This window comes from Rhea pennata, chromosome 1, assembly GCF_028389875.1.
Source record: "Rhea pennata isolate bPtePen1 chromosome 1, bPtePen1.pri, whole genome shotgun sequence".
Classification (NCBI taxonomy): domain Eukaryota; kingdom Metazoa; phylum Chordata; class Aves; order Rheiformes; family Rheidae; genus Rhea; species Rhea pennata.
Genome location: NC_084663.1, coordinates 66,037,709 through 66,057,661, shown reverse-complemented (window position 1 = coordinate 66,057,661; position 19,953 = coordinate 66,037,709). Strand labels below are relative to the sequence as shown.

At 41.0% G+C, this 19,953-nt stretch overlaps 1 protein-coding gene across 2 annotated transcripts in view; it reads left to right on the top strand.

Annotated features, from left to right (window-relative positions):
* Window positions 1–17,796: 17,796 nt before the first annotated feature.
* The window catches only part of RESF1 (retroelement silencing factor 1), a 43,228-nt gene continuing 41,071 nt past the window's right edge, over window positions 17,797–19,953 (top strand). For both annotated transcript variants that reach the window (XM_062590225.1, XM_062590218.1), the window contains exon 1: window positions 17,797–17,869. The gene's annotated coding sequence lies outside the window, so the exon portion shown is untranslated. The remainder of the gene's footprint in view (window positions 17,870–19,953) is intronic.

The window sequence follows — 19,953 nt, the reverse complement described above, 5'->3', positions numbered from 1 at the left end:
ATTTTTTAGGGTCCTGACTCATTACAGATTGTAAGACACTTTGACAGCATGTTCTCCTTGTCTGCTTCTACCTGAAGTAGGGGAAAAGATTGTACTAGTGGCAAGTTTTCCTCCACCTTGCACTTGTCTCTTATCACATCAGGCACTGTAACATAATCCCTAATGTTTGCTAGAATTTAAACTTAATCAATAGAATGATGGAGAGAAATCGGCATGATCTTGGGCCCTTTCTTGAAGAGTAACTTTCATCAGAGACAGACAGACACCAGGAAAAAGGATTGTCATTAATAACAAGAAATCGTGACAGCATGGAAAGAAAAACTGCTGGAATATTGTATTTGAAATGAGTGTAAATACTTTTTTAAAAAACAGCTACATTTCAAATGCATTTCACCTTTTAAAAGTGGGTTAAAATGTTTGAGTGAAGGGCAGTGAGGAAGTACTAACATGACTAAATCTGTTTAAGAAGAACTAAAAGACACAACCCTTCCCTGATCAGGCCTTTGCATGTACTGCACCTACGCAAGCAATGTTGAGGCTATATCATGGGTTTCTACTCTCAGTTGTCGGGGCCTTGGCTATCTTGCAGGATTATAAAGAGCTGAAGTAAGCAACAAGCCGTTCAAAGGTCACCAAGGAGGAATTCCTTGGTGACAAGAGGATTAAGAAGACAAGATAAGCAGACGCCTGTGATCACTCACAGGATGTGCATCCAGAAAGGGAGTCAACACAGCAGCCAATTAGAAACTGAGCAGATGCTTGTGGACAATGCTAGACAACCAATAGAAATGCTTTGCGAGGCGTGTGGATGCATGAGCTTATTGGAAAAGATATATAAGCTAGATAGACAAAGGAATAAAGTTGGATTGAACCTGCATCACATTGATGTGTGTGTTCCTTCCCGTCTTGCCAAGAATGGGCTACGGCACTCAGTGATCAAGCTATGCAAGTGTTAGCAATGATGGGAGTGTTCGTTGCATATCTTTCCAATAAAGAGAGGGCCTCTGGAGATTATCAGGTCCTTGTCCCTTCTGTAAGAATAATTATATCTTGACAAAATATGTCGTAGGTGGTTTAAAATGTTCTTTTATAGAAAATAATATAGTGAAATTGACTCAAACTGTGTGTATGACCACATCCAAAAGTACTCACACACACACAGTTATGCAAACTATAGCTAAAGCATCATGAGCCTCTGGACAAAGATCTCAGAAGTTCAAAAGGAAACTCTGAAGAGCATAAAGAACTAAGGTTAACTATGTTCCTTATGCTGCTTTTGCTGTAATTTTTGACTTTGTCATTAGCTGGTTTGGGAGCTGATGGGCACCTGGGAGTAACTCACTGTGGGGAAGAAAGAGTGGAAAGGATTTCCAAGCAATGGGCATGAAAACATGCTTATTTTCAAAGAGCTGGACAGATTCAGTATTGTTTAAGGTCTTATCCTGCACACTGACCCCAAAACAGAGCCCAAAGTAATTGCCTTGTTAAAGGATGAGTGCATCTGGTAGAAGGACCTTGCGTAGTGCTTAAAGTCTATTGCACTGCAACATCAAAATGAATCAAGTTCTGTCTACAGTTAAAGATATCCTCAAGGATGTGCTTTGTTTTTCCACCAGGTCTAGAACTATTCTGTGTAGTAAAGTAAGGAAGATTAAAAAAATTTTTTTTACAAGACTTCCATACTTTTTTCTCACTTCACTTTTTACAAAGGTCTTGAGAGAAGAGATAAAGAGGAACACAAACACAGAAGTGAGCTAATTCCAGCCTTTCTGGCCTATCTAACCGACAATAGTTATAATCAGAAGAAAATCGTTGAGATAAATTGCAGGGAGTGTGGAGAATGTGACTTTGCTATGACTGTTAGGTTCTTGGTGGGAATCTTCTGAATAATGGTGGGGTTTTTGATAATGATTTACTTTGAAATGCAATCAGTTATTCAAGCAAAAAAAGACCTGAGGTTGATTGCTTTCAATCTGACCTACCTCTGTGAGGAAGTTTCTGTTCTCTCAGGGGCACTCTCTGTAATGACCTGGCCATAAAAAAGCTAGTATAGACTACAGGGTTAACTTATTTTTCTCAAATGACCATTTCTAAACAGTTTATTCAGCTCCATCCTTAGTATCACAGACAAACCTCTGATTTTTGTTCCTATTCAAAAAATTTTACCATTTTACTCCTTTTTGATAAGCCTCACATTCTAGGCTAATATATGTATTTGTAGCAGTCACTTTGTATCTGAGAATAGCAGAGGAAATATTACCACCCATCTACTTTAACAGAATGAAGTCTCTGCACTCTTCTTTCCCTTAACCTGAAAGAGTCTAAGGCCATATTTTCCAAGCATATGCCATCAGCTTACAAAAAGGGAAAAGCTATGAGGAAGTAGAGCTCATGCTAAGTCCTTGCAGTGTCAAGAACTGAATCCACTTTGCTTTCTGAAAGGAAAGAGATCTGTAGTTTGGGTCTCTATGGTAAAGGAAAATCTCAGCCTCTGAGTTTCCTCTCTGAGCATCTTCAAAGGCTCACCAGAGATTTGGGTTGTTTGTTTTCCCTGATGCCAGGACAGACTTGTTAACAGTTACGCTGGATCACTTCATGTGTTGTCTCTGTGCATGCTGTTTCCATCCAAGAAACTGATAATTTTCTCACTTTCTACACACTCTAAACGGCTTTTGTACATATCTGTTTGGGTGGCTATATTGTTTACTGCAATGCTATCTCCAGCACTTTTTAGTTGGGAAGGATCTCAGCAGAATATTTTGTATTAAACTTGTACATAGGTGTGTGCATATATATAATGCAATGGAGTTTTAAGGGAACAGTATTGTACAAAACAAGAAAAGTACAACTTATTCACTGTTGAGATAATACTAATGATAGGAGAATATTTATTTATTCTACATTGGAAAACAGACCCAGCTGGTCCCTAACAGGCACATGATGGTAGAGACACACATCCTGGCCAGGTGACTTTCAGGTGGAGATCACCCACTGTCAAATCCACTGTGTGTTCCTGGTTCCCCTGAGGATTCTTGCTACCACTACATCCTCCCCTGTTTCTGGAAAAACTAGGGGAAGAGATAAGACTGTAAACAGCAAGTGAGGGATTCATAGGGGATACAACCAACAGTGTTTTACTGAACGCTTGTGAAAAACAGATCTTGAAGGTCCTAACAAGCTATTTTGTTCAGGATAATTGCAGGCAATTATGTTATCCTTATGACAAAATAAATAAAATTGAAAAGACACTCTCTATATGCTATGTTCTTGGTGTGTGTGTGGAGGGGATGGGTTTCTGAATAGCACTCCCCTCTCAGCTTCTGGGAACTTGATAGCGCACTCTTTGTTATCTAGCTTACAAAGAAAGCTGCAAAAGGCCAAGTACTCCTCCTCCCTTCCCACCCTTTGAACATACTTGTCTGGCCTTTACAATTTATATCCACGAAACTGAACTGTTAAGGCCATAATAATGCTCCAAAAACCTGTTGCTGGTCTTTATAATCACTTTCATTGAGATATTCTCCAACCTAATCATCCGGCCTTTTCCTTCAGAAGTACTAAACAAGAATGAGTTTTGCTGATGAAAACACAATAAAATTTTGTTGTTTTGCTCTTTTCTCTCTCTCTCTCTCTCTCTCTCTCTTTTTTTTTTAAACAAGTTCCACATTGTGGCCAGCTGCTGTACCTTTGTGATGAATTAAGACAGTTCATTGAAGTTACATAGATTGTTTCTCTTTAAATCTGGGGATACGATATGGTAGCTGGAAAATGGAGGGACAAGGGAAGGACTGAACAATGACAGTGCCAGCTCACCACACAGTTTTGCAGCCTGAAACTTGAAGGTACCTGCATGGGATCAAATCATGACACATCATCCTGAAGAAACAGATTAACTGCATGGCACGGGAAAACTCAGGCACAAGCAGATGCAGAGACACAGCTTGCTGTTTTTAAGAAGTGATGTTTGGGTAAGTGATCACAGTTCTTCAGACATGCTCCTTACCCACCTCTGGAAGGTCCCTCAGACCTCATGTAGCAAAGGGAGACTTGGCACTTTTATGACAGTCCCTTGACATCTGTAGGGATCTTTATGCAAAAACAGGCTGGCTACCAGGAACCTCAACCTCCCTGGTGCTATATCCATCTGCCCATTCCTGTATTGTGAGTGCCTCCCTCCCTGGAGGAGGGGTACCTTAGCTTTTCGCAGGTGCGCCGCTTGTCAGTGAGGCTGCTACACTAGACGTGTGCCTGGGACAGTTTCACTTCTCAGAGCAGGGGCACGCCTCACCCGGGGCCTCCAAACAGCTGCCAGTATCTTCTGCCTTCTTGTACATAAATGTTAGAGAATTTGCAGTAGGCTGCACTGAGGAAGGTCTCTGCAGAGATTTTCATCTGCCCCCTGTAAGATGTGATAAGAAACTGCATTTTAGGGGATTTTCAGAGACTACTTTCTGAACTGAGTCGTCCTCCCAGAAAGGAGAAGAATGTCTTGGGACTACCTAGTCACGGCAGACCACAGATGAGGTACGCCTAGCATATGCCTTCCTGTGGGTTGTAGCCTGTTTCAGAAAGTGGTTAAAGCACGTGCGGGTTGGAGGTGCTCAAGCACATCATCCAGATAACCTAAGTAGCAAGAAGATTCTGAAAGTGATCAAAAGGCTGCTGGAGGGCTGACATCCATGCCAATGAGCATCCATGATGTTCATGGTAGCACCTAAAAAAAAAAAAAAACCAAAAAAAACCCAACCTATTAACTTCTGTTCCAGAGTAAAAGCTGTCCATGGACTTTGAGTGAAGACTTTCTTGTTTTTTCTGTGAAGAACAACAGGGCTTGAACCTGTTCTTACAAAGGAGATGAGACATCAGGGTATGTTCACTGCAGAGTGTGCAAACCTAGTGTTCTTGCCTGCTAGGCATGGGCAAGATCTGCCTGAAACAAGCAACACAGGTCAGGAGGAACAACAAGGCACCTCATCAGAGTTGAAAAGCTAGAGGGTTAAACATTCAACACAAACTAGTGGCTCTGTCTTCTTCTATTATTATTCTATTTCAAAATTAAATAGCATTAAATCTGGTAGAATGGCCATGCAATCTGCATCATGTAACAACAACCACTTCTATAATATTTTGTTCGTGCTAACTGTATGAATTAATCTCCTTAGCTATTCAGTCTTAGTTTTATTTGCTGCACACTTGCAAACTAGTATTACACTGTTCTTTTTTTCCTAGTGTAAAACTAGTGAACTCAATGTATTCAGTACAGCAAACAGCCATAGGAGAGTTTCCTTGTAATCATAAAAATGGAGCTGAAATCCTCTTTAACTTCAAGTGACCCCTAAGATATCAATCCTCCTGGCTGAGGAATTAGATGGGAGGAATTAATTTCCTTCCTTCCTCACTCCTCCATGTGACGTTTACTTGGAAATATTTCCTCCTCAGCTGAAAGTACTTTCCTCTTACAGTGAGGATTGAAATGCAGCTTCTTCTGTTTCCCTGTCTGATACATTCCTGAAGTTCTAAATACTTTGGGAGATTCAGTTGGTTGTTGACTATGTTTTAACAGCACATTTTAAACTGAACATGCAGTAAGTTACATTTAGTGAACAATGAAGGCTCTCTGTTAGCGGGACCTGGATTCATGACCCTGCAGTTTAGAAGTAAGATTGTATTCTTTGTGTGGGAACTTGGCCAGTAACCAAAGATATGAACAAAATCCTAACCTCTTAACAAAGCCCTAAACTCTTTCTTATGAATTAGGTAAAGTCAATATAATTTTCGTTTTGAAAAGCCACTGTAGTAAGGCCTCATTTCAAATGAGTCTAAAATTAGTGACTTTGCATTGTTGTAGTAATCCAAGAAGTATTCCATAAAAGGGAAATAGCTTTTCTAACATCCTGTTTGATTAACCATTGTAGATGTTGTCATTTTGATTAAACAGCCGCTACTGTGATGTTAGGAAACTGATAAGATATACACTTCAATGAATGCCATTAAGTTTATGTATGTATGTGTGCGTGCATCTGTACAGTGGTGCATACACAAGATATGCTCTTGAAGGAATTGGTGGCCTGCGAAAAACTTTCAGTTGCAATTGTGGTGCAGGTGACTTAAACTGAAAGTACAAGCAAAATACTGTCCAGCAGAAATCCTGCCTAGCGAGTCATGTAGTAAACATAGACAAAGAGACCCACCTGTGTTTTGGCTGGATTTTTAGCAGTTTTGGGATGGTTTGCCTGAACGTCTTTATGGTCTTAGATAGATGGCTTAACTTGTTGTTACTATTTATCTGTGGTCATGAACATTTCTAAATCCATAGTTTTACTCTTAAAACGTATGTTTCAGAAGTTTAACTTGAGAAAGAATGTTCTATTCATCTGCCTTCTGTGCTTACTTTGGTACAGGAACATACAGTGCATCTTTAGATAGGTTCTTGATTTGGTGTAGAGAACATGACTGTGTAACTGTTAGAAAAATTGCTTATTAGTTACATGAGATAGTGAAGGACTGTGAAAATACTGTTTATAAGTGTACATTTTAAAGGGTCAAGCATTCTGGGAACACGTGACACTGCTTTACACAGTACAAATGCTCTACATAGATGGATAGACGGATAAACAGAGCTTAACATGGAAAAGCTCACTAGTTATTCTATATTTAAATTGTTAGCCTGTTTCTAGCTCATTTGCATGTGATCTGCCTAAATGTTCTTGGCAGCATTGTCAAAATGTCCTACTACTCCTATACTGATTTGTAATATTTTGATGGCCTGCCTCCCCAGCTATCTTCGATGATAATATGCATCCAGAAAAACTTTAGGATTTTATTAGTTTGTTCTCATGAGATACAAGTGAATCATATCTTCACTGTGTGACCTTGCCTCCATATTTTTTTCTTTTTGTTTTTAGCTCTGTGCTTTGAGATAATTTATTAAAGGATGAATTGAGTTAGATAGCCTTTAATGAGCTGCTCACATTCTGGCAAAAGAAGAGCAGTTCACTCTTTAAACATTACAGCAAGTGCTACAGCTATCTCTGGCGTCTGTACAAGATGAGCTCACTAAAACAGGCCACCTCAGATGCAGAGTTGACGCACTGAATCCTCAGAGCCCTACCATTCTCCAGCAGATAATCAATACAAATGCTCCTGTCCAAGGATTTTGTAGGTATATGCATTTCCCCTTCAACACAGTATGTCTCCAGAATAGTGTTGTCAGGATTGTCATAGTCTCTCAGTTCTTTAATTGCTGCTTGAATACTTACCTATAGCCTGATCCATGCAGCCAATGCATGGTACTAATCTGGTGCATTTAGATTCCCTTGCATTTTGAAGCATGCAATACGACAATCCTGTATTACTGTAGGAAGACCCACACTGCCAGGGAGACTTGCACATGTCAGCAATGATGAGCCATTAGATTATCTCAGCCCTATCCAATCCTGCGACTTTATCCTCAGGCTCTGGTTTCACAAGCAAATTAACTGCTAGAATAGAGGAGGGTCTCATTCCTCTTTCTGCACCCCCTCTCCCATCTCTGCGGTGCTAACCCCACCTTTGCATCTCCTCTTCCAGATCCATGGAGAATCAAGGGACACTAGATAGCTATCTTAGGCTGGGCATGTAATCTTTGCTGGCACAAATATGCTCCTCTATAATAAAACAGCTTCCCACACTAGATTTTAATGTTTTTGCTAATAGGTGTTAGCATGTTCAAATGAAAGCAAGGAATCTTGTGTCTTCTTTCTCTTTATTTTTTAAAGACAACTTTCTAGAGAAAGGGGGAAAATAGCTTTCATACTTTTAAATGTTCATCCTTAGAGGTGCTGTCAGATGTCAAAATCCCATCTACTTTGGAGAACTTGGAGCCTATTTATTGTGCTGGTGTAGTATTTTCTGCAGCTTCCCTAGGCCTGGTCCCTCTGGCATAGAGCTAAGACAGCTGAAATGCACATCAAAGGGCCAGGACTGTGCTGCAAAAGAAATGTGCCCCACAGGAAAGTCTTTCCTGCAGGGTCTAGGAAATTAGAAGGATCGTGATATTCAAATGTGGGTGAGTGTAGGGTTTTTGCTGCTGTTAAGAAATTGATATATTTGTAAGAACGAGAGGACTTTCCTGGGAAAATGTGGAAGCAAGAGGCTCCTGAGTTTGTTTTTTATTCAGTGGAAAAACATGTGCCTAATGACACTCTTGAGAAAATTCCCTCTTCTATAGTCTTCTCTATTGCACTTGGAAAGGTCACATTTTCATAGCAAAATCTAGCTGGTGTGGGAGGAGATGGCTGCAAAGCAGGAAGCCCATCCAGTTTAGAAGTTTGAAAGTCAGGGGAATGACCCTGAACCAAACTCTGTGTTCACTGGGGAGCCAGTACAAAGAGTATCAATGACTGAAAAAATGATCCTCATTTTAACTTGAAAGGGCTAAACAGTAACCACAAACATAGATGATCCAGTAGGTCTGCAGAAGCAGTCATTTCCAGCTGTTGACAAAAAACTGGGAGAGGAGACTTTTTAGCTTGGACACACAGTCTAATCAAGTGTTAGATGCAGACTGCATCACCTGGGTTTGTACTCATAAGGATAGTATTCTAGTGGGCCACAGAGGACAAAAAATCACTTTTTACTGCTTCAGCTATGGCCAGAAAGAGGGTTATGTGGAAATGCTAGTCCATACTTGGAAATTTCTAGTGTAATTCTAGTATAACTGTAGAGATATCAATCCCCATTTGATGGATAACTAATGTTAAAGGGCCATATAAATTGTGCCTTTGATATAATAAGCAAGTGTTTATGGTTATTCTAAACAGACATTTATGTTAACATGAAACTCCCATATTGCTTAGTGCCTAAAGCAGGAGATAAATAACTTCATATAACCTCATGTTTTGAAGAGGAAGGAGTTGCTCTATAGCCTAGAGGCTACTCTTGGGCTATGATCAACACTTATTCCTATGATTCCAGAACAAGGCATCTCTCATGCAAACCTCTTCTGCATGTTGAAGGACCTAAAACATCCTGCCATTTCCTCCCCCCATTTCACCGCTTGCTCATCTACTCAGGGTGTTGTGCCTAAATGATTTATAACTGTTGTAATTTATTTAGGTTATGTGGTTAAAGTAGATGCTTTGCGGTTTAACTTGCCTGTGACAAACATAAGATTAGTCAAACATACGAAAGAAAGCGCATAAATGCACTATACATGCATAAATGTGTTAATATGTGCACATAAGAGATTGTTTCAGAACCCCACAGAAGTGCAGGAAATTTGCAAAAGCAATGGTCCTGCCCATACAAAGCAGGAAGCTAGCTGTGCTAGGTCATACAGCATTCTGTACTGCAGGCAGGTTTTAATCTGATAATCCTGAAAATCACCCTGACAAAAAATAAATACTTGTTCTCAGGAGAAATGAAACTAGTCTAGAGCCCCAAAGCTCGATTAGCCAGATGAGCCACAGCTTTAACAAACCAAAGCAGAACATAGATTCTTCTTTAACACCAGAAGGATGGTCATTGCCATGACATTCACATCAATTATGCAGGATCTATGGGAACTACAGCAAGAAAAAAATAATTCGTTACTTGTTTTTGTGGATGTCATTAACCAATTTGATTGAGGCTTCTAGAAAAGGTTAACATATAGCCTTCTGTCTGTATTTCAGAGAAAACCTGATTTCCAGAGGAGGCACTTTAAATGTCATAAAATCCAATCATGCTTCATAGAAGAATGAGTATATCTGACATAAATTTCAGGGCATAAAACACTTTCATGGCACAAGATTATCCCTAAGGAAATAAGAACATAGAGAAATCAAATAAAACCATTACAGAAGCCCTAAGGAAATTTTTAACAACATTTAAATTACATAGATCCTAAAGGCAGGGCTTCTAAACATGACTCATCCAAGTTTAAAGTATTCAAATCAATGACTAAGCAGCAAAGGCACCCTTTCAGAGAGCTATGATATTCCAGAAGGCCATAGACAGTTCTCTCAATAGATTAAGTTGTAGATAAACTTGGGTCCAGGCTGACAAATGCAAGGCAATATGCTGTTCAGCATTTAAGTAAAAAACAAATATGTTAAAGAGAGCTTATACATAGAAAGGGGGCAGATCTATAAATTCTCTCTCAATTTATTTCTAGCCATAGACAAGGCATTACCAGCCTAGTTTGGGGACAAAGTATTTCCATCAGATTATAATGTGTCCGAGGCTCTTACATGTGAAAATTATGGAAAAGCAAGAGAGGACCTGAACAAATGGTGACTTGGGCTGTTATAACTAGTAGTCTGGAGCTTGTTTTCACTCTTGTTTCATTGCAAAACTTTGTGTAAGTTTTTAAGTTTTCTGCAACTTTGTGCATTACACATGTTATTCAGAGACATGAGCCAAAAATCTGTAGGCCTGCTTTTAGGGTATTTGCTAAGCTTCAACCCTTATGACATTATATGGTAGATCCATGCATGTTGAATATGCTTTAGCATACTTTATGACAGTGTCAATTACCCTAGACTGAAAGATTTCACATTAAAAAGATGCAGAATAACTGCAAAGTATAACAGATGAGAAATGTCAATGTGGCCATCTGCTCACCTCTGGTTAAAAATGTCTGCCGTAAAGACAGCTGAGTCAGCAAGGGCAAGAAACTCTGGTTTCCTCCACTGGCTGGTACAAACAGACAAACAGGACACATGGCATTCCTGAATGAAGGGGAAGGACATTCTGGGTAACCAGCTGAAAGAGCCAGCATAAAACTGTACACAAACCTTCCACGTGGACATCACAGAAGCAAGGGATGTTATGGACTGAGCAACCTTCATCTACCCCTATAAAAAGCAAACACACCAGTGGGTAATTGGAGAGGGCATACCAAAGAAATAGCTGGACAACAGGTATGCAAAATCCTTGGTAAAAGGAGATGCCCACCTCGTGACAGAGACGAATAGTACGTACTCAGAGACTGGTGACTGATTTTCTTTGGCCATATAATAGTGTAATATTAATGCACTTATAATTAAGCTTTTCAATAAATGGATGATTTAGTTACATGGTACCTTGTGGTGGTCTTGTGTACTCAGTGGAAGGATTCAAAAAAATTGTAACAGTCGAAAGTGAAAGATGGGAATGGCTTTCCTACAGTGAGTCCATTTAGAACTTGTTTGACCATGGAATAGCCAAACGAACCTATCACTTTATCTGTATAAATTATATTAGTGATTGATTATATACAGAAAGAAGGCAACTTGAAACCCTAATTCTGCAAATGAACTCAAAATTTTTATTTAGAACTTAGGCAGATATTTGAAACAGAAACACTCAGGTTGTTCTGAATGAAGTGGAAATGGAAATGTGCTTGGGCATGTGAGAACATCAGAAGAACCAGTATAACAAGAACTAAAGTAATGGCTTGTGGTATTAGCAAGTAACATCATGTCAGCAGTTCACCTGAATCACAGTGCAATCTATGCACGGTTAGCAAGATAGCAAGAAAATGAAACTGTAAGATCAGATGACAGCAAGATAAATGAACTGTCCCAGGAACCAGAAAATACCCAGATAGGCAAAACAAAAAAGAACAGCATGCGACTCAGCAATGTTGCCTAAGACTCACAAGTGGTGAAACACAATACTGTAACAGAAGATCACAGTAACTGTCAGCACCTAAAAGCGATTTAAGGCACGTCCAAAAGCAGCTTGCTCTCACCAGAGAAGAGGATCCTGGGACATGTAGAGAGTATTCAGCATCCTTTGTCCTACATGTCATGCACAAGTAATCCTAGCCAGACTACTTGGACATACACATCCTGATACTTTTGATGGTGAAAATGTGAGTGAACAGAGTCAGTTTATTTCTTAAGCTAAATAACTATCATTTTTTCCCATCTATATAGTGTCTGGTAGTGGCTTTTATTCCATTAACTGCTACCTTAGTTGGCAGAGAATCTGTGGTGGAATGCATTAATGGAAAGCTTTCTGCAATTACCGCTTCACTATAAAAGGAAACCAGTTGGATCCATTCATTGAAAAAGAAAAAAGGTATGAACCACTCAGAATGACTGTCAATTTAGATGATAGACAAAAAAAAGGCAATTATGATATAGTGGATGGACCTGTTGGTGCAGAGATTTGTAATAGAAGCATTAAGGTCAGTATGAATATAAATGTCATGTATGTCTGAAAGCACCCACAGAAATGGAAGCATTAAAAGAATGAACTGGGTTGATGGCACAGAGACTAGAAAGTCACAAAGATCCTAGCACATCAATGAACAGACCATGAAAACTAAGGAAAAACTGAAGGCAGGAGATTAACAGGAAGATAAAGAACAGGACTGGAATCATAATATGCCCAGAGACGGAGATAAAGAGAGGAGTAGGTCAGTAAAGCTAACCCAGAAACATCAAAAAAAATGCCCATTTTCTCTGACCAGGAGGAATCCAGAAGACATGAGGAGCACTCAATAGCTAGTATCCCCTGTCCTCCTGGACATACACAAGTAATCCTGGCCAGACCTGCTAGATAAGTCTTAGTGTTTGGGAGTATGAGGATATAAAAGAATGCATATGAGTGAAATTAGTATTGTTTAAAACAGAAATCACCTACCCTTCTTATTTTGTTATATTAGTAGTAACATAGTCTGAAGAGTGGCTTATTTGGATAAGGAAATGATAGGTCCTGGCAGACCAATAGCTGTGTAGGCACTTGCTAATAATAAATACATTTAAAAGAAAAAAAAAAGTTATGTGCTAGAGTATTCATCCTTTATCTGGAAAATAATTTAAGAGTAGAATCATAGGCCTTGGAGTGATAAAGTGGGACCAGACACTGAGACAAGTTTTGATAAATATAGTACTTTACAGAAGACAGGTGAAAACAAGCAAATAGCATCTGCTTAAAAATTCTATGGCATGCTATCCAAAACACATGCCCTGTTAGAGGAAAGGGCATGTGATTGCTCTCAGAGATAGTACAGTTAAATAAGAAGTGCAACAACATATTAACTGCACACTGCAGATACTGAACCAGGGAATACAAGATCAGATTATGGACCTGCAAGTGCATTTAACTCATATTACACAGAAGATAACTGAATTGTGAGAAGCAGGTGGCAAGACTGCAAGTTGTGGTTAAAAAGCTCACCCTAGAAACCCAAGATGATGGTAATGCAACAGAAAAAGCAAAACGAATTTTTGCTAAATGAGTTATATATTTTGTCTGAACATAGCAAAACATAATAAACTGTAAGTGGTGTGATTCCTTATATCAGCTTCACCAAATCAAACGAGTCAATGGCCAGACACTGGTCTCTTGAGAGGAAGAGGTAGTTTCTTGACAATTTGGTTCTTCTCTTTCTTATCTCTCTTAAGGGATTACCTTCTTTTATGTTTTAAGATTTGGCCTCTATGCATTAACTTCCTTTTGCTTCCTCACACATGGCTACTGCCATTAGTCTTGCCTACTGTAGTAAGTCTTATCTGGCAAGACCATTCCATCCTACTTTCACATCAACTCATCCTAGCTTCATATCAAGATTTTCACATAAAAGAAGTTTGCTTTTAACAAGTTAACTGTTTTGCACCAAGAAGTCAGCACGAACAGTTTATTGTTAGTGTAATTAAAGACTTAACAGTTTAATCAAAGCATTATTACTAGTTCAGTTAGAATGGTATTAATAGTCCAATTTATCTAATTATTATGAGAAAAGCTACACCAATTTACAGTTAACACTGCAGTGCATAAAATTTCTAGTACCTATCCCATTTGTCTAGTGTTATGCTCACGCTTCCACTGCTTCTCTGACTCCTAAGGTTAACAGCTTTCCTCAGAAAGAATTATGGTGAGTTATCAGTGTGCCATGTTCTCCACTGGGAGGATTTTGACGTTGATGGTGTTCTTTGCTCTAGTGTCTGTGCTTGGTTTATTTTTATATGTTTTCTAATGTGCTGTATCATGCTTTTTCTTTATTACTTCACAATTCCTTGCTATAACTAAATTCAGTATACATAGTACATTTTACATTATGTCGGATACTTGCTCTTTATTCTCGTTATCCTTAAAAGCAATTTCACCCAGCTCCCAAGGCTGCATTCCTCTATTGACCAGTAATTGACCACTAGTGATATGTTTATAATCCTGGGGCCTCTGGTATCAGCTGGTGCCTGTGCTTTCAAGGCCGCTGCTATCATCCTACGCTTGTACTCCTCTATACTAAGTTAGTACTCTAGGGTCATAAAAAGTTCACTCTGTACAGAATAACTACTTACTGTTACTAACTACAGTTACAGAGAGAGACATCAAAACTGCTATAATATACTACACAGTTGCACAAAGATGAAACAAAGTAAGTTAGGTAATACTCATCTGATTGTTAGGCAACTGCTGTTACAGCTAAACAGGCAAAGACAAAGCTCCAGGCAGGCCAAGACAAGCCCAAACACAACTAGCCTTGACAAATCCCTGTCTCAAGGCAGTGCAAAACTAAATCAAAGCCTCTGGCCTGTTACCAGCAATAGTAACACAATTTCCACTAAGCTACAAGGCTACACAATCAAGATATAGTTTCCACATAGCATTTAGTGACTCCATGAGTGTTACATCTATCAAGACATAATTGCTCGATAGCATAGATAATTTTTTTCCTGATGTAGTTTAACATTTGTTAAAATAGAGTATCCTGACAGTTTTGTCTGGATGTAGCATCCTAATGGTCTCATCAAATTCCAATATGGTCCTGTTCTAGGGTCAATGACTAGATCATACATACTTTCTTGTTTAGGATCCCTGAAAATTCATTTTATGGTTTGAAATAATATAGGCATATAATACTTTTTCAGTTACTTTTTCTGAATATCTAATTATGGCATCTTACTGGTATGTGTTTAAATCTGTTTGATTCTCTTCATGTTACAAAACTATGCCCTTAATAATGAGGAACCAGAACACGAATGCCCAACCACTGCTGAAAAATATGATATGAGAGATTGTAGAAGGTTTTGAAGCATTTATGCACTATTTCAGCACAAGCAAAATTTGGTTCAATGTTGGAAGTTTGAGCATATAAGTGGAAAATGGTGCATGGGATGCGCAGTACTGAAAACACATGGGGAAAAAAATTGTAGAAACATCACTAACTAAACCATCCCAGCATGAAGAAATGCAAGTGATCTTAGAGGTCCTGAGATGGTAAAAGGCTGAGTGACTTGTGATTTAGATTCTTGCATGTAGGGAATATAATTTTGGATATTAAATTGAGCCAAAAGACAGTAGAAGTCAGGTGATGGGAAGAATATTTTAAATAAGGATGAATGTAAAGAGATTTATAAATGGATAAGTCACTCTGGGAACCACTTATAGATTAGGCATATAAACGCTCATGAAAGGAACCCAATCAGGAAGCTGAATGGAATAATGGTGGATATGGCTGTTAAAGAAGTTGCTAGCCTGAGCACAACCAGTAATGGCAAATATGTGCACACAAGAGAAACACTGAAATCAAGAAAACAGGAAAGGGGAAAGAGGAAATAATAAACGTATGTCATAATGTGTTATGTGATACCTGGGAACACACCTTGCAGGTATGACTCCACAGGTCATTAACTCGGCTAGAGGATCCTGCTTCAAGAGTGAAGTGACCATTACTCAGTCCATGACTGAGGAATGAAGTAAAAATTACAAGTGCTGGACCAGTCATCCTGACTCATGCAAGCAGTGCGTGAGAACAGAACTGTCACAAAGGCAGTATGAAAGATAGTGAATAACAGCTGCAAGGACTGAAAAGACTAGTTATCTTTGTTCTTGACAGTTTCAAGAAGTTCCAGTTGATTGGCATATGGCATTTACTCCTTCCAAGTTTTGTTTGGAATGAAGATGCTCTTCATTATGCCCTTAATTTCACCAAGAAACTCCTTCAGAGGGAGATATTGCAGCTTGGTAACTGAGACACATCAGGAATAGTTAGAGATACAAGAGAAAATAAATCAGGAGATTGAAAGAGTAGAAGTGAGACAAGCAAAGGTAGCCCTTTGAATACCTATGTATGGAAAGACAGGGGACTTCATTTTGTATTTGAAGTTGATGACTAAAGGACACAATTTTCAGGCTAAATGGAAAGGATTATTTGTTGAAATGTATTAACTATTAAGAATACTTGGCCATTTTATATCCCACAGAAGGCACAGAAGACTCAAAAATCTATTCCAACCCTATGGATATCATTGAAAAATGCAGGTTCCTTGCCTTGCTTTCACCATTTCTGGCTTTAATATCTTAAAAGGGAGGGTGATATAAAAACTGTCTTTATAAGTAAGTGGACATGGCTTAACCTAAAAACTAGAACAGGAAGAGGCTGTCAGGATGCCCCAGGGGCTAGAAGCTACTGTGTGTGTTGGGGGGGGGAGCCTCCTCGTAGTGACAGGGTCAGGCCTCATCACCAGGGCCCATCCCACCGCCCCACAAGGGAGGAGGGCATCCGTGGGCACCTGGGTGCAGCCCCAGTCCCAGGCATTGGGCACCACCATAGAGATGGAGACGAAGCTGGGCTGAGGCCGGGCCAGGCAGTTGCCCAGGGGTCAAGGGCCAGTGGCAGACAGGGGCAGGGCTGTGGCGGGGCTGGAACTGGGGTCCTCCTCATGGGGTAGTGATTGATGGCCCTGGCTTGGGCTGAAATGCAGGCTGGGGGCAGGGAAGGCCTGGGGAGTGGGCAGGGACAGGGAAAGCTATCAGTGTCCCCAAGCCCAGACAGAGACCTAGGTAATAAGGTAATAAGGAAAAAAATAGATCCAGGTGGCAGCATCCCCATTCACAAGAAGAACCATGTTTCTTTTAGTGAAGATGGATTTTCCTCTTATCATTGATAATGACTATGGAAATAATAAGTGCATCTGCCTCCACTTGGATTGTAGAAGATCTGGTCATTGATTCTGGGAACACTGGTACTGATGGAGGTTTTCAGTTGGAAGGAAATGACCTATGTATGGATTAAACATGATACTAACCTGACTTGGAAAGGTTATTCAGACTCCAATTTGCTGAAAATCAGAGTAATCTAGAGTAATTATAATGGAATCTGGACATCGAGATGGGCTGAGATGCACAAACACAAATCACCACAGACTGAGATTAAATTGAGTGTGAGACTGCAGGATAGAGCTGGAATTGAAATGAGGAACCTGGCATGTTTACTTCATGGCACCTCCGTTTTTGAACACCACCATCCGTAAGCATCCACACCCCTACTGTCGGAAAGTCCCACCCGTCCGTGTTCTCTACTTTATACTGCATTCCTCATTTTCTCTTTTCTTGAACCCATGACTTCCCCAGCCCTGCACCTCCTTTCCTTTACCCAGCCTCCTCCCAAATAAACAAGCCTCCCCCGATTACTTTTTCCCTCGCTCTTCTTCCCCTCTCACACCACATCTGTCAGGCTCACGGGACCTGCCTGGCATGCTGCGGTCGGTGGCCTGCAGAAGGATGTTTGCTCCCGCAGCAACTGATTTTCGACACTGAGGTCTTCGGTGCTGGTCCGACCTCAACAACCCCCAAGTACCTTTCCTCATATTTCCTCATATCCCCTAGGCTAATTGCTCGTACCCTGGTGAATGATAATTTGTGTAACTGATGTCTAACTAACTACCTTCGTGGATACTTTCTACGCCCGGGGCACGGCACAGCTCGGCCTGCGCCCCAGCGTAGGCGCCCGGCCGCCGCAGGGGGGCAGAAAATGGCGGCTCCGCCTCGGCGGCGCCCGGGCCCCGCCCCCGCCCCGGGGCGGGGCTTGGCGGCCGCCCCGCTGCCCGCCGCTGCCGCCGGCGGTAGCGGCAGTGCCGGCGCGCGCGGGCGCCAGCGGCCGCCGGCCTTGCTTCCGCCTCCGCGGGCTGAGGTACCGGCGCGGGCGGGCGCGCGAAAGCAGCGCTGCGCGGGGCCGGGCGGGCGGGCGTCCGTGGGAGCGCGGGGCGAGCGGGAACGGGGAGCGGCGCGGCTGACGGCCCGCCGGTAAGTGCCGGGACGCCCCGCGGTGGGGACGGCGAGGCCGGGCCGGGCGCTCCCCGAAAGCCGCGGTGTTATGGGGGGTGGGGGTGAAGCTGAGGCCGCGCCGCGCCGCTGCGAGCGAGGAGCTAGGGGAGCCGCGGGGGTGAGCGGCGCTGTGGGCGCTGCGCCGCGGCCTGCCTGGGGGTGTCGCGGGGGCGACGGGCTCGTTGTGCGGAGCTGAGGAGGAAGACAACAAAACAAAACGAAAAGCTACCCCCTCTCAGGAAAAAAAAAAAAAAAAAAAAAAAAAAAGGTAGTTTGACTAGTTCGTGGGTCTTTGCTGCGGTAGTTCAAGCGGAGCTGGTTCGGGCTCCGAAATAACTCGCCGCTTGTCTCGCAGAACCAATTAAAAACAATTAAATGTCTTGCTAGTGGCTGAGCAGACACAATAAAATCTGCGGAGTGGCTTTGCTGCCGGACCGTTCGCCTCCCGAGCCGCCCTTCCCCCTATCACCTTAAGCCGGGGGTTCGTGTTACCGACTGTTCTCATCGGAATTGGGGCTCCACCTGGGAGATGGGACTGAGAGAGATGTGCCCATTTAAAAAGGAAAAAAAAAAAAAAAAAAAAAATCTGAAGCAGTAACTTCTGGATTGTGGGTTGCGTGTGGGAAACCAGATGTTCCTAGTCCCATGCGCTTAGCTCCCTGGTGCACTCCTCTGCTTGCTTGTGATTTTTCTTAAGCGTTTCAGGTAGGCATCAGAAACTGTGCCATAAGGACCTGGTACTCTGCCTTGTATAAGAGGGACACCCACAGCTGAGTAGTGTTGTTAAACTGAAAAACCTGTCCATATAGCAAAAGAAGCCCCCCCCTCCTCTGCACCAAGAAGTTTAAGTTGCTATCTGTGCTTTGGATATTATGAGATACTCTCACTCAAGTATAACTGAAAGAATCATCTAATTTATTGTTTTCAAAGCAAATAATAGGGATACTTGCCTTTTCATATTTCTAAAACTGAAAGGCTTCGTAAACTCTCTTGACACAGTGCAAATGAAAAGCATTAACTAAAATGCCTACAGAAGTCCTCAGCATCATGTGTGTTTCAGAAGCCTGTAGGAATGCTGGAGGTTGTTTTTCCCAGAAATCGTTGTGAGGTTAACTCACCTCTTTCCAAGAGCTCTGTGGTAATGTCAGGCTTTTCCCCGCTCCTAACTAGCCTCCTGGGAGGATGTAAAACAAAACAAAACCAGCTCATCATGGTTCCTGTAAGTGTTTTCCAGCCATTGCATCTGAGAACTATGGGAAGAGTGGATCTTGTCATTAATAATTAAAGAATAAAAGCTCCTTAGATGGATTTTTTTTTCACCTGGTTTTCTTAGAGTGACCAGTCAGTGTCCCAACTGTTTAAATATCTTTTTTTTTCCCCCGGGGGAGGGGGGAGAGAAAGCAAAGCTGTCCGTATCACTTCTATATTACTAGAAAATTCACAAAAGAAAAGAAAAATCCTTATGATAATTGCCCCATTTTAAAGCTCTCTCTGAGTAATAGAATGAAGCCCTAGATGATTCCAAAGCCATTTATCAGAAACTGTTAATTCATTAATTCATTGTGTTCATGTGGTTCACCAAAATGAGTCAGATAGTATTTCACATTTAAAGGGTAGAGGCTGTTTTTAACATGCTATGGAAGTTATAATGTTTAAACAGCAAACGTACAGGTATTTTTTCAAAAGCTAATACATGATCTCTGATATTTTTGGCAGAAAAACACTATAGCACACTTCATATGAAATACGTTTTGCCTTATTTTCCTTTTCTACTTAATAATAGAGAAAACTTCAGTTTGCTGGTCTGCCAGTTTTTTATATGAACTTTTGTTTTTTTTCACTTGGGTTCTATTCACTACTTAAAGCACCAATGCTTTTTCACTCCTTCCTTCCCACCACTCTTTAACCAAAATAATTGTAGATCAGTGAAATACTCCTTTCTTATAGGCA